The 8,720-nt window shown below is 35.3% G+C and overlaps 1 protein-coding gene across 2 annotated transcripts in view; it reads right to left on the reverse strand.

The window, feature by feature from the left end:
- Positions 1-8,720, reverse strand: part of LOC135071100 (pancreatic triacylglycerol lipase-like) — a 40,510-nt gene extending 31,790 nt beyond the window's left edge. For both annotated transcript variants that reach the window (XM_063964862.1, XM_063964861.1), the window contains exon 1: positions 8,428-8,720. The gene's annotated coding sequence lies outside the window, so the exon portion shown is untranslated. The remainder of the gene's footprint in view (positions 1-8,427) is intronic.

Genomic DNA, 8,720 nt, shown 5'->3' on the forward strand with positions numbered 1-8,720 from the left:
GAACTTAAATGATGTTACGTGTTCGAAGAATATCTTCGATATCAGGTCCACGGAAAGTGCACGCACGTTGTTTACTTTAAGGAATTGTCAATTAATTACTTCCTTACTTTGATTTAATAGGTAAGTAAATAATGATTTACGAATCATTATATTTAGGTATGTATTTCATGACAAATCGAAGTATGACCAAATTGACGAGCAAAATTCTAAAAAAGCTCTCATAAAACATGAGAACCTCGTTCAATTCAGTTTGATGTTTTCATCTAAATGGATCTAAAAATAAAATAAAAACCACATGTTGTTTATTACCGTAATGTAAGAATCTCAACTCGTTATTAGTAGACGCAGGTACAGTTTATTTCAGTTAGAAAATGACATATCCTCATCCCAGGAAAAGTTAATTGTAAGTAATGTGCGAAACGTGACAGGAAACCGCCGGTCGTCGGTACCTACACCTATTCATCTAGCTATGACGGACGTGTGTGGACTTACTTTTAAAATAATCTTTACTATCCTTAGGATCTATTTCACTACTTTTTTTATGCAAGACAAGGCAGGTATTTGACCGCAATTGCACCTGGTGTTAAGTGATTTGTCAGCTGCAATTTGCAATGGAGGGAAGTCGAACCTTAACTTTGAACTCCTCCTATGTTCTTCTGAATTACATATTTCGTTGCGGGTGCAATGACAGTTTAACTTTCCCCCAGGACAAACTTGACCTTCACTGGTTGGGTTTTATTGGCGGTCAAGCTGTAGATCCTGGCTACACAGGAGTTGCAGCGGTGGGAAAGAGAAGTGGGAATAGTCCCGTTACTTATTTATTAAAGCTGTAGATCCAGGCTACACAGGATCTTATTTATTAACGTCTTATTGGCCTGGAGCTTCTAAAAAATAAACTAAAACTTTTGGTTTCTGTACATAGAGATATGATAATCACTAATCATGCAGTAACCTTAATTTGCCAGATAGCTATCAGACACTTTACAAGGTAAATTACTGTTTTTTTCAGCAAGTATAGATATACCGCTCGTCTGGCCTCGTGTTTGTGTTCCGGATTAAAATTCATATACATACAAAAATTACTATACTTGTATTATAATATGTTACCATTACTTGCATATTTCAGGCGTGGTCTTGACTGATGATTTGTGAAGTCATGGGTCAGCAGTATCACGCGCGTCGTGGCTATTAATGCCCAAAAACTGGTAATGGTATTAGCGATGCTGAAGGCTATTAATGATCTAGACATCATGATATTAACTCATTCTGATTAGGTAACAAGAAATTTGAAAGTGCCGATTATTTCACTACTTAGTGGTTTATGATTACCCCAGCTTCGTAAAATGCAAGACTATGAACTCGCTTGAAAGTTTATGAACCTCTGGAAATGCGACGCGTCTCTATGAGTGCGTGAATAGAATAAATAATTGCTTTTATCTTGTGGTAAGAGGGTTTCGAAAGAAAACGCTTAATAGAAGATTTTTCGAAATATCTAGAAACAATCTTCATTTAAATAACTAATGGAAAATGGCGGATGGAACCCATTTGTCAAATCTAATTTTCTTTTCCAATCGAATTAAGTAATATGACATGACCAGCATTTCGATAAATTACAAAAATATTGATTGAGAAATTAATGATTTTAGGCACACTTTCTCCGTTTCTCGACGTCTCCCACATTCATCACGTGGAAGTAGTTAATAACGGACTACGGTTCTTCCTGCCATTCAGTGGATGGACGATGAGAAAAATGGAAGTTAAACTAGTGGTTGAGTTTTATGTAACAAATGCGTGTGAAGCGAGTGCAATTATATCAGCACTAAAAAGCACCTATAAGTGTATGAGCACAGAACTGTTTAGGTTTTTGTGGTTAGGAAAGCGGATTATCTCAATGGTATATTCTAGATTGCAAAATTTTCTGATGTAATAAGAACTTACACGGGAATAATTAGTTATGCTTTGCTGAAAGTAATCTTGCCTACTTACTCTTGTTATGAATTTTGAATGGTTACTCGGTATTTACAATTACTTGTTATTTATTATTACAAAAGTGTTTTAATTTACTTTATTATTTGCTACATTGTGAAGTAGAGTTTATTATTATGAGTATCTACTCGTAGTCTATCTAAAAGACAATGACTGAAAAAGGTAATAAAATAAGAAATAAACGTCTGATATTTCAGAAGATTTACAGCTGTTTGTTTTTCTTCAATTTCATGGAGTGTGACAGTAGATATAGTTTTCAGACTTTTTGAGGACTTTCAAAGCATGATGTTATTATGTTAATCCACTTGCCTTCTTTAGGGTAAGTACTTTAAACGCAAGCCTACGTACTTTATTTGTGTGTCAACTGTATTTTCCTCAAGTACCACTGCAAAATTTTCCCATATTGAAGAATGTAGTTGATTAGAAAGCGATGCGTTTTGGAAGAGGCTCGGGGCGCCTTGCCTAACGCGCACGTGCCTCGCCTTGCTAGCACGGCGAAGGTTCCAGGACGACGCTTGCGCAATACCCCTGATAACGATCTGTCCTAACGGTCTCTTTGTTCTGGATTCAATTCGTCGGTAAAGTTTTATCACCACGAAAGTCATTTTTGGCAGTTTTGACATTTGTATGCCATTCGCTAGACTAGAGAATCGAAAGACGCGTCGTTTCGTCCAATCTCCTGAAAAGTTGCTAAAAATGAGTTACATGGTGATAGAACTTAAACGAAGAAGTGTGAATTGGTTATCTATACTTATAATAAATCTGTAGAGAGGTCAATTCTGTACATGAAATATATTTTCAAAATAACTATCAGGGGGTGATAAGTGATCGATACCGATGCCAAAAATGCAATTAGTAAAATTTTTGTCTGTCTGTCTGTCTGTCTATCTGTCTGTCTGTCTGTCTGTCTGTCCGCCTGTATGTTCCTTATAGAAACAAAAACTACTAGACGGATTTTAACGAAACTTGGTACAATTATTCTTCGTACTCCTGGGCAGGTTATAGTATACTTAGGAATTCCCACGGGAACGGGAATTAGCGGGAAAATCCTTTTGTATGAAAAATCTAAACCGCTTAATTTAGACACTTGAAATTTGGCATGCAGGTATCTTAGTAAACTAAAAGCTTAGTAACAACAGGATATTGCAAAATTCCGACGGGAACGGGAGTTATGGGAAAAAACATTTGTATGAAAAAATCTAAACCGCGTAATATAGGAAGGGGGTAAAACGGGATCCACGCGTACGAAGTCGCGGGCGGCCGCTAGTTCAAAATAAAAGGCGGTCGAGAACTGTGGATGAGTTAATAAAGATGTTAAGAGCCTCTCTGGTCTAGTGAAGCTCTTCGAGTCTCCAAGTTAGTTGGCGTGATGCACAAGAGAGCTTTGATCACCATGTCAACTCGATCTACTACTATGGGAGTCACAGTACTGCATAGGTATTTATTAACTGCATCATTATCTGTTTTTTTTAGTCCTGGTCTTATTCTTAACCCTCCCTTAATATCCCACAGTGGTAGTTAAGGTAGTCGTAATGGGTCCTTATTTTCCCAAAAAAAATTAGGTAGGAACTTACACGTTGTTGTGTGCAAAGTGTTCAGTCAACACAGCTTTTCTTCTCTAAACGTTGCCAACAAAACTGGAGGGCGTGCAGCGATCCAAGACGTGGTATAAATATAAAAGAATAATGTAGGTAATAAATGTCCGTCATTGCAACAAAAAAGGATAATTAGAAGCGATGTTACAGATTGTGTATTCTCTATCGGACACCGAAGTTCCAATTAGGTATTCGTTTTCATATTTCCTTAATGCTTGAATGAGTATTCCGTGAGCGGAGCGACGTACCCGTAATGTTGGTAACGTCACAAATTTCGTAGCAGCGATTGTAATTTCAGACAGTCGGTAATGTTTGTAATAAATGCATTATTTCAAGGCTCTTCCTACATTTCGCGCTATGTACGAAATTATTAAAATATTATCTTGATATGGTCAAGCGCCTCGTAAAGTTGTAATTCAATGCTTTTAATCTGGTAAAGCATACGGATTGAAGGTAAATTTTAAAGTAGGTTACACATTATTTTAAGGCTTTAATAAAGTTCCCTTTTGTTACTGTAAAAACTAGTAATAAACTGAGTATAAAAATTAATATAATTGGTATTGAGTTTATTTACTGTGATGTATTTAGTATCTACTCCAAATATTATTTCAGAGAAAGCTGTACGACAAGAGTAGCTTACTGTCCTTCCGAAAGTTGTCTTGTATCTTATGTAATAATCTGTTGATATAATTTGAATTAGTTGTAATGTCCGCCTCAGCCTTGATACCATAAGCAGCACCTTGTTATCCGATAAAAAAGAGATAAACAGCTTAGTAGCGTGTATTGTAGAGACGAAGCGATATTTCAGTCAGCGTCAATAGTTCGTGATACTCAAAGTAGTCCAAAACTTCGCAACGCGTCTTTGTTACAATTGGAATCAAGTTGTGTTGTGAACTTTTTGGCCGCTTTGGGTGTTACGAACTACGAGTATTTGACGCTGACTCTAGCAATTTATTTTGTTAATTTTCTTTCATATTCTCTTATTTTTATCATGAAGTCTATAATAGTTCGTCGTACGAGTCATACATTTCGCGAATCGCGATGCGGATTCAATTAATATTCAATACGTGATGTTTGTTTTAACTGCTGTAGACTGGTTTATTTCTCGGAGCTTGTATGGTCTTCCTATGTCATTCTTAAACGTTTACAAGCCATTTGTTTGCATTGCACCTACATAAAGAAATATATATTTTTTTAATATTACAAATAATTATCATTTTCCATACCAATAAGTGCTCTATCTCGATGGATTTTTTAAAACTCTTTTCAGACTTTTTACATAGGTACCTACTAGCTTTGGTAAAGTATTTTGTGAGCTTTTGCTCGATTTCGATTATTATGACGAAAATAATGTATGCCTTTTGCTCCAAGACATGTCTTATTGGAAAATCAAAGTTATTAATTTTATTATCTACATTAACTATCTAATTAAATGATGAAAATAACATGCTTTTGTTATATTACATTACATTATTTGCACGATTAGCTAGGTATAAAGTTATTATTTCAATAGTTTCAACAGATGTACTCAGGAGCTAATTACGTAATGATTTTTGGTAGTTAACCTTCATTTAAGTAGCAAAAATATTTGAAATCTAATGTTACCAATATCTGTGAGGAAGAACGGGAAATTATTAAATGAAGTAAGTATGTAAGTCTTTACATAAGGTGTAGCAGACACTTCAGCGAATTTTCGGTATGCATTTATCTTGCTATTAGCCAGCCTCGAAAGAAGGTCTCATTAATAATTTCAGAATAGAGATACAAGGTTTTCGACCCAAAAGTTTTATTTTGCATCTCATACTTAACTATGTAAAAGTGTAAACAAAATGAACATTGTTGATATTATTTAAAATAATTAGCGTTAAAACTCCTTGACGATTTGTTAAAACTAAAAGTTGTTCTTTCAAGTCTGTCGGGTAGAAACATGTTATTTCTTAAGAGTCCAAGACGGCACTACAAATATTGCTGCACCTTTGGCAGCCAGTTCTTGAAAATATGTTGACAGTAAGTAGGTAATGCTGAATGAGTTAACTGTCGAGCGTATTATTTGAGCTTTGGACTAGATAGCAAGAAGTTTAGAATAGATTACATTTAAAATATGTCAAAGTAATTAAAAATAACAGGATTCTAATAAAAACTTGAAACTTGAAAAACATATCGATGGGACATCACATTTAATATGTTTACTCAACAATAACAAAGCAACCAAAACAAACAAGAACATTGAGAAAAAACAAGTAATTAGAGCCACCGTACACACACATCGTAGTTCCTATGATGTATTATATTTGTAATTGTTTTTACTTTATTTAAGATAGACAGGACATGATATGGCGTAGTTTTTAATTACAATTAATTATAGTTAGCTTTCGACTTTTCAGGGGCTTTTACCAGGCCTGTTCATCTCCGCGAGTTTACATCGAAAACAAAACACGCACGATGGCCCACCTACAGGATACTATTCGACAAGGCCTCACATATGAGCGAACATTGACTCACGCACGCGTATTCTTGTGTATGATGGAAGAAAATAAAGAAAATGGTGTACTAAATGCTGTGCAGTATTTAACTGCCTAAATAATAATAAAAACACAAAATGCCTCAAGATAAGTTGCCTCAAGATACTGAGAGGTAAATAAGTAGTAAATATTATTCATGATAATTCATGCTAAATCATGTATTTCCTCCGCCATTTTCCACAGTTTGACACCTCACGTCACATCATTTTACCGAAGTCAGCCCTATAACTTCGGCGCAGTGCCGATCACTGACGTTTGTCAACAAAATGGTGCTTGACTCTTGAGACAGGCTAAATTACACCATATTGTTAATGACATTGAGCATACATTTTTTTAAATACCTTCGCGAAGTAAAACTTCTGTACGTAGTACTTATTATTATTCTGTGCTTTTACTAACAATGTTGAACCATTAATATCTGAGTAAGTTATCGATAACTTTAAGTTCTGTTTATTTGCTGTCAAAGTGTTATTATAAATTTAACGAGATAATTATATGTATACAGGGTGTCCCAGAATGGGTGAATCAAACTGATAGGGGAGGTAGCTCTACTAATGTACTATCCCTAAAAAATATGAAAAAAAAATAAAGCGCATAAGGAAACAAAAAAGATTTTTTTGAAAAAGTGAAAATAAATCAGCTTTGCCCAAGTATCTGGCTATTTTGGAGTTTATTTGTACTTTTTTCTTACTTATATTAATTGCACATGGTCGTTTCGTTTATCTGTAAACAAACTTTTGAAAATAACGACTAGATATCGAGTTTAGAGCACTTTATTAAAAAAAATCCGAGCTCAAAAATTTTTTTTCATATTTTTTTGGGATAGTACATTAGTAGAGCTACCTCTCCTATCAGTTTGATTCACCCATTCTGGGACACCCTGTATATTAAGGTAAAATGATTATCATCCCATAACAAAACATTTATTAGGAAGTAACAAGAGTTTCTTTGAAAGAGGTCGCGCTCCATACACGTTGTAGAGTTAATTTTCAGAAGCAGTAAATTGTCTATTGTCATACATTATGTTAGTACACGTAATGTAGTTATTATTGAATAACAAGCCTTCGTCGCCGGTCCAAGTACCAACAACTATGGAACAACATCCCTACCATTGTTTTTGAAATGTCGATGTTGTCCCATAGAGAAAGTTGTTTTCTTTCAGCAGCACCAAACAAGACAACTTATTTTCAATGAAATATTTGCAAAATACTTATATTTTAAGCAAGATTGTTAGTGATGATGATCCATCCGATATATGTATTATTGAAAACAAAAAAAAATGAAGTTTAGAAAAGAGAAAATTCAATTTAGAAATAAATGTATAAAAAAGTAAAAATCTGAGCTACTTGACAAACCGTAACAGATTTTACCACCACCAACCGGCCGTTGGGGAAATCATTAGGGGAGGCCTATGTTCTGCAGTGAACGTCCTATGGCTGAAATGATGATGATGATGACGATGCATGATGAACAGATTTTAACATAATGAGTGTAATGTCATGTTTGTCAGTCACATTATAGCTTTTAATAAATCGTAGAGCTTTGTCGCCTTTCAGAAAAGCGTAATTCAGCGGTTAAAGCGTTTAAAGCGCCACTGTTTTCCAGATAGTCTAGATAATAAATCATGCCTTGTTGGTATAATTTTCAGCATTTCACTGTTGACTGCTGAATTGAAGGAGGTATCGCACGTAACGTAACGATCGGTTATCGGTTACGTGGGCAAGCGCGCGCGCAGGCTATCACAGGACTTCCGACTGCTTCCTTGCTTTGTTATTAGTACTTAGTTTTTATTACAGTTACAGTTTGTAACATTTGCAATTTTATGGTTTTCGTAACAGTTATTTGAGCTCAGAACTTCCGAAGTTCAATCAACTGTGAGCACATTATTATTAGGTACTTTAACCAAAAACGCAAAAGTGCCGAAGACAAAAAAAAAAACAGTTACAATTTGTAAAATTTAAATAAAAATGCTGATATTGGATTAGTTTTAACCTTATTCATCATAGATACACGATTTTTTCCTGTTTATTTAGGAACTCTTACTTAATACTCAATAATTTATTGCATCCATAATGTTACAGAGGTGGTATGGTAATTTACGTTTTTACGAAGGTACTTAAGTCAAAAATTTTGAAACAAAACGTTTAATATGCTTAATGTGCTAAGAACGCATCAAATACCTACATAACAATGAATATAGTTACGTATACAGCGTGTGTAAAAACGTTGTGTGCAAGTGCATGCGATGTAAACTGGTTCAAAGTTCTAGAAGTTGCAGTACAGCTTCAGCATGATTTAACAGTGCGAAATATTATGGAACTTACCCAGGAACTCGCGATCAGCTGTTTACGCCACCCCTAAGCTTCCGCTTTCTTCAACCGCTAAATCACCTCTGAAAATGTCGTATGCAGCGGTGCACGCACATAAACAAACACGCGAAGTTTGAAAAGTTTTAAATGGGCGGGAGGTAGCGTTGTATACTGTATACTTTGAATGGGAATGGGTTTAAATGGGCTCACGTAATTTCGGTATCTTTGCGAGTGTTGTAACTGGTGCGCGAACGCGTGCGATGCGCGGGAAAGTGCTGCGCGGACTGCGCCGGCGCATGAGCCGCAGA

This window comes from Ostrinia nubilalis, chromosome 4, assembly GCF_963855985.1.
Source record: "Ostrinia nubilalis chromosome 4, ilOstNubi1.1, whole genome shotgun sequence".
NCBI lineage: Eukaryota > Metazoa > Arthropoda > Insecta > Lepidoptera > Crambidae > Ostrinia > Ostrinia nubilalis.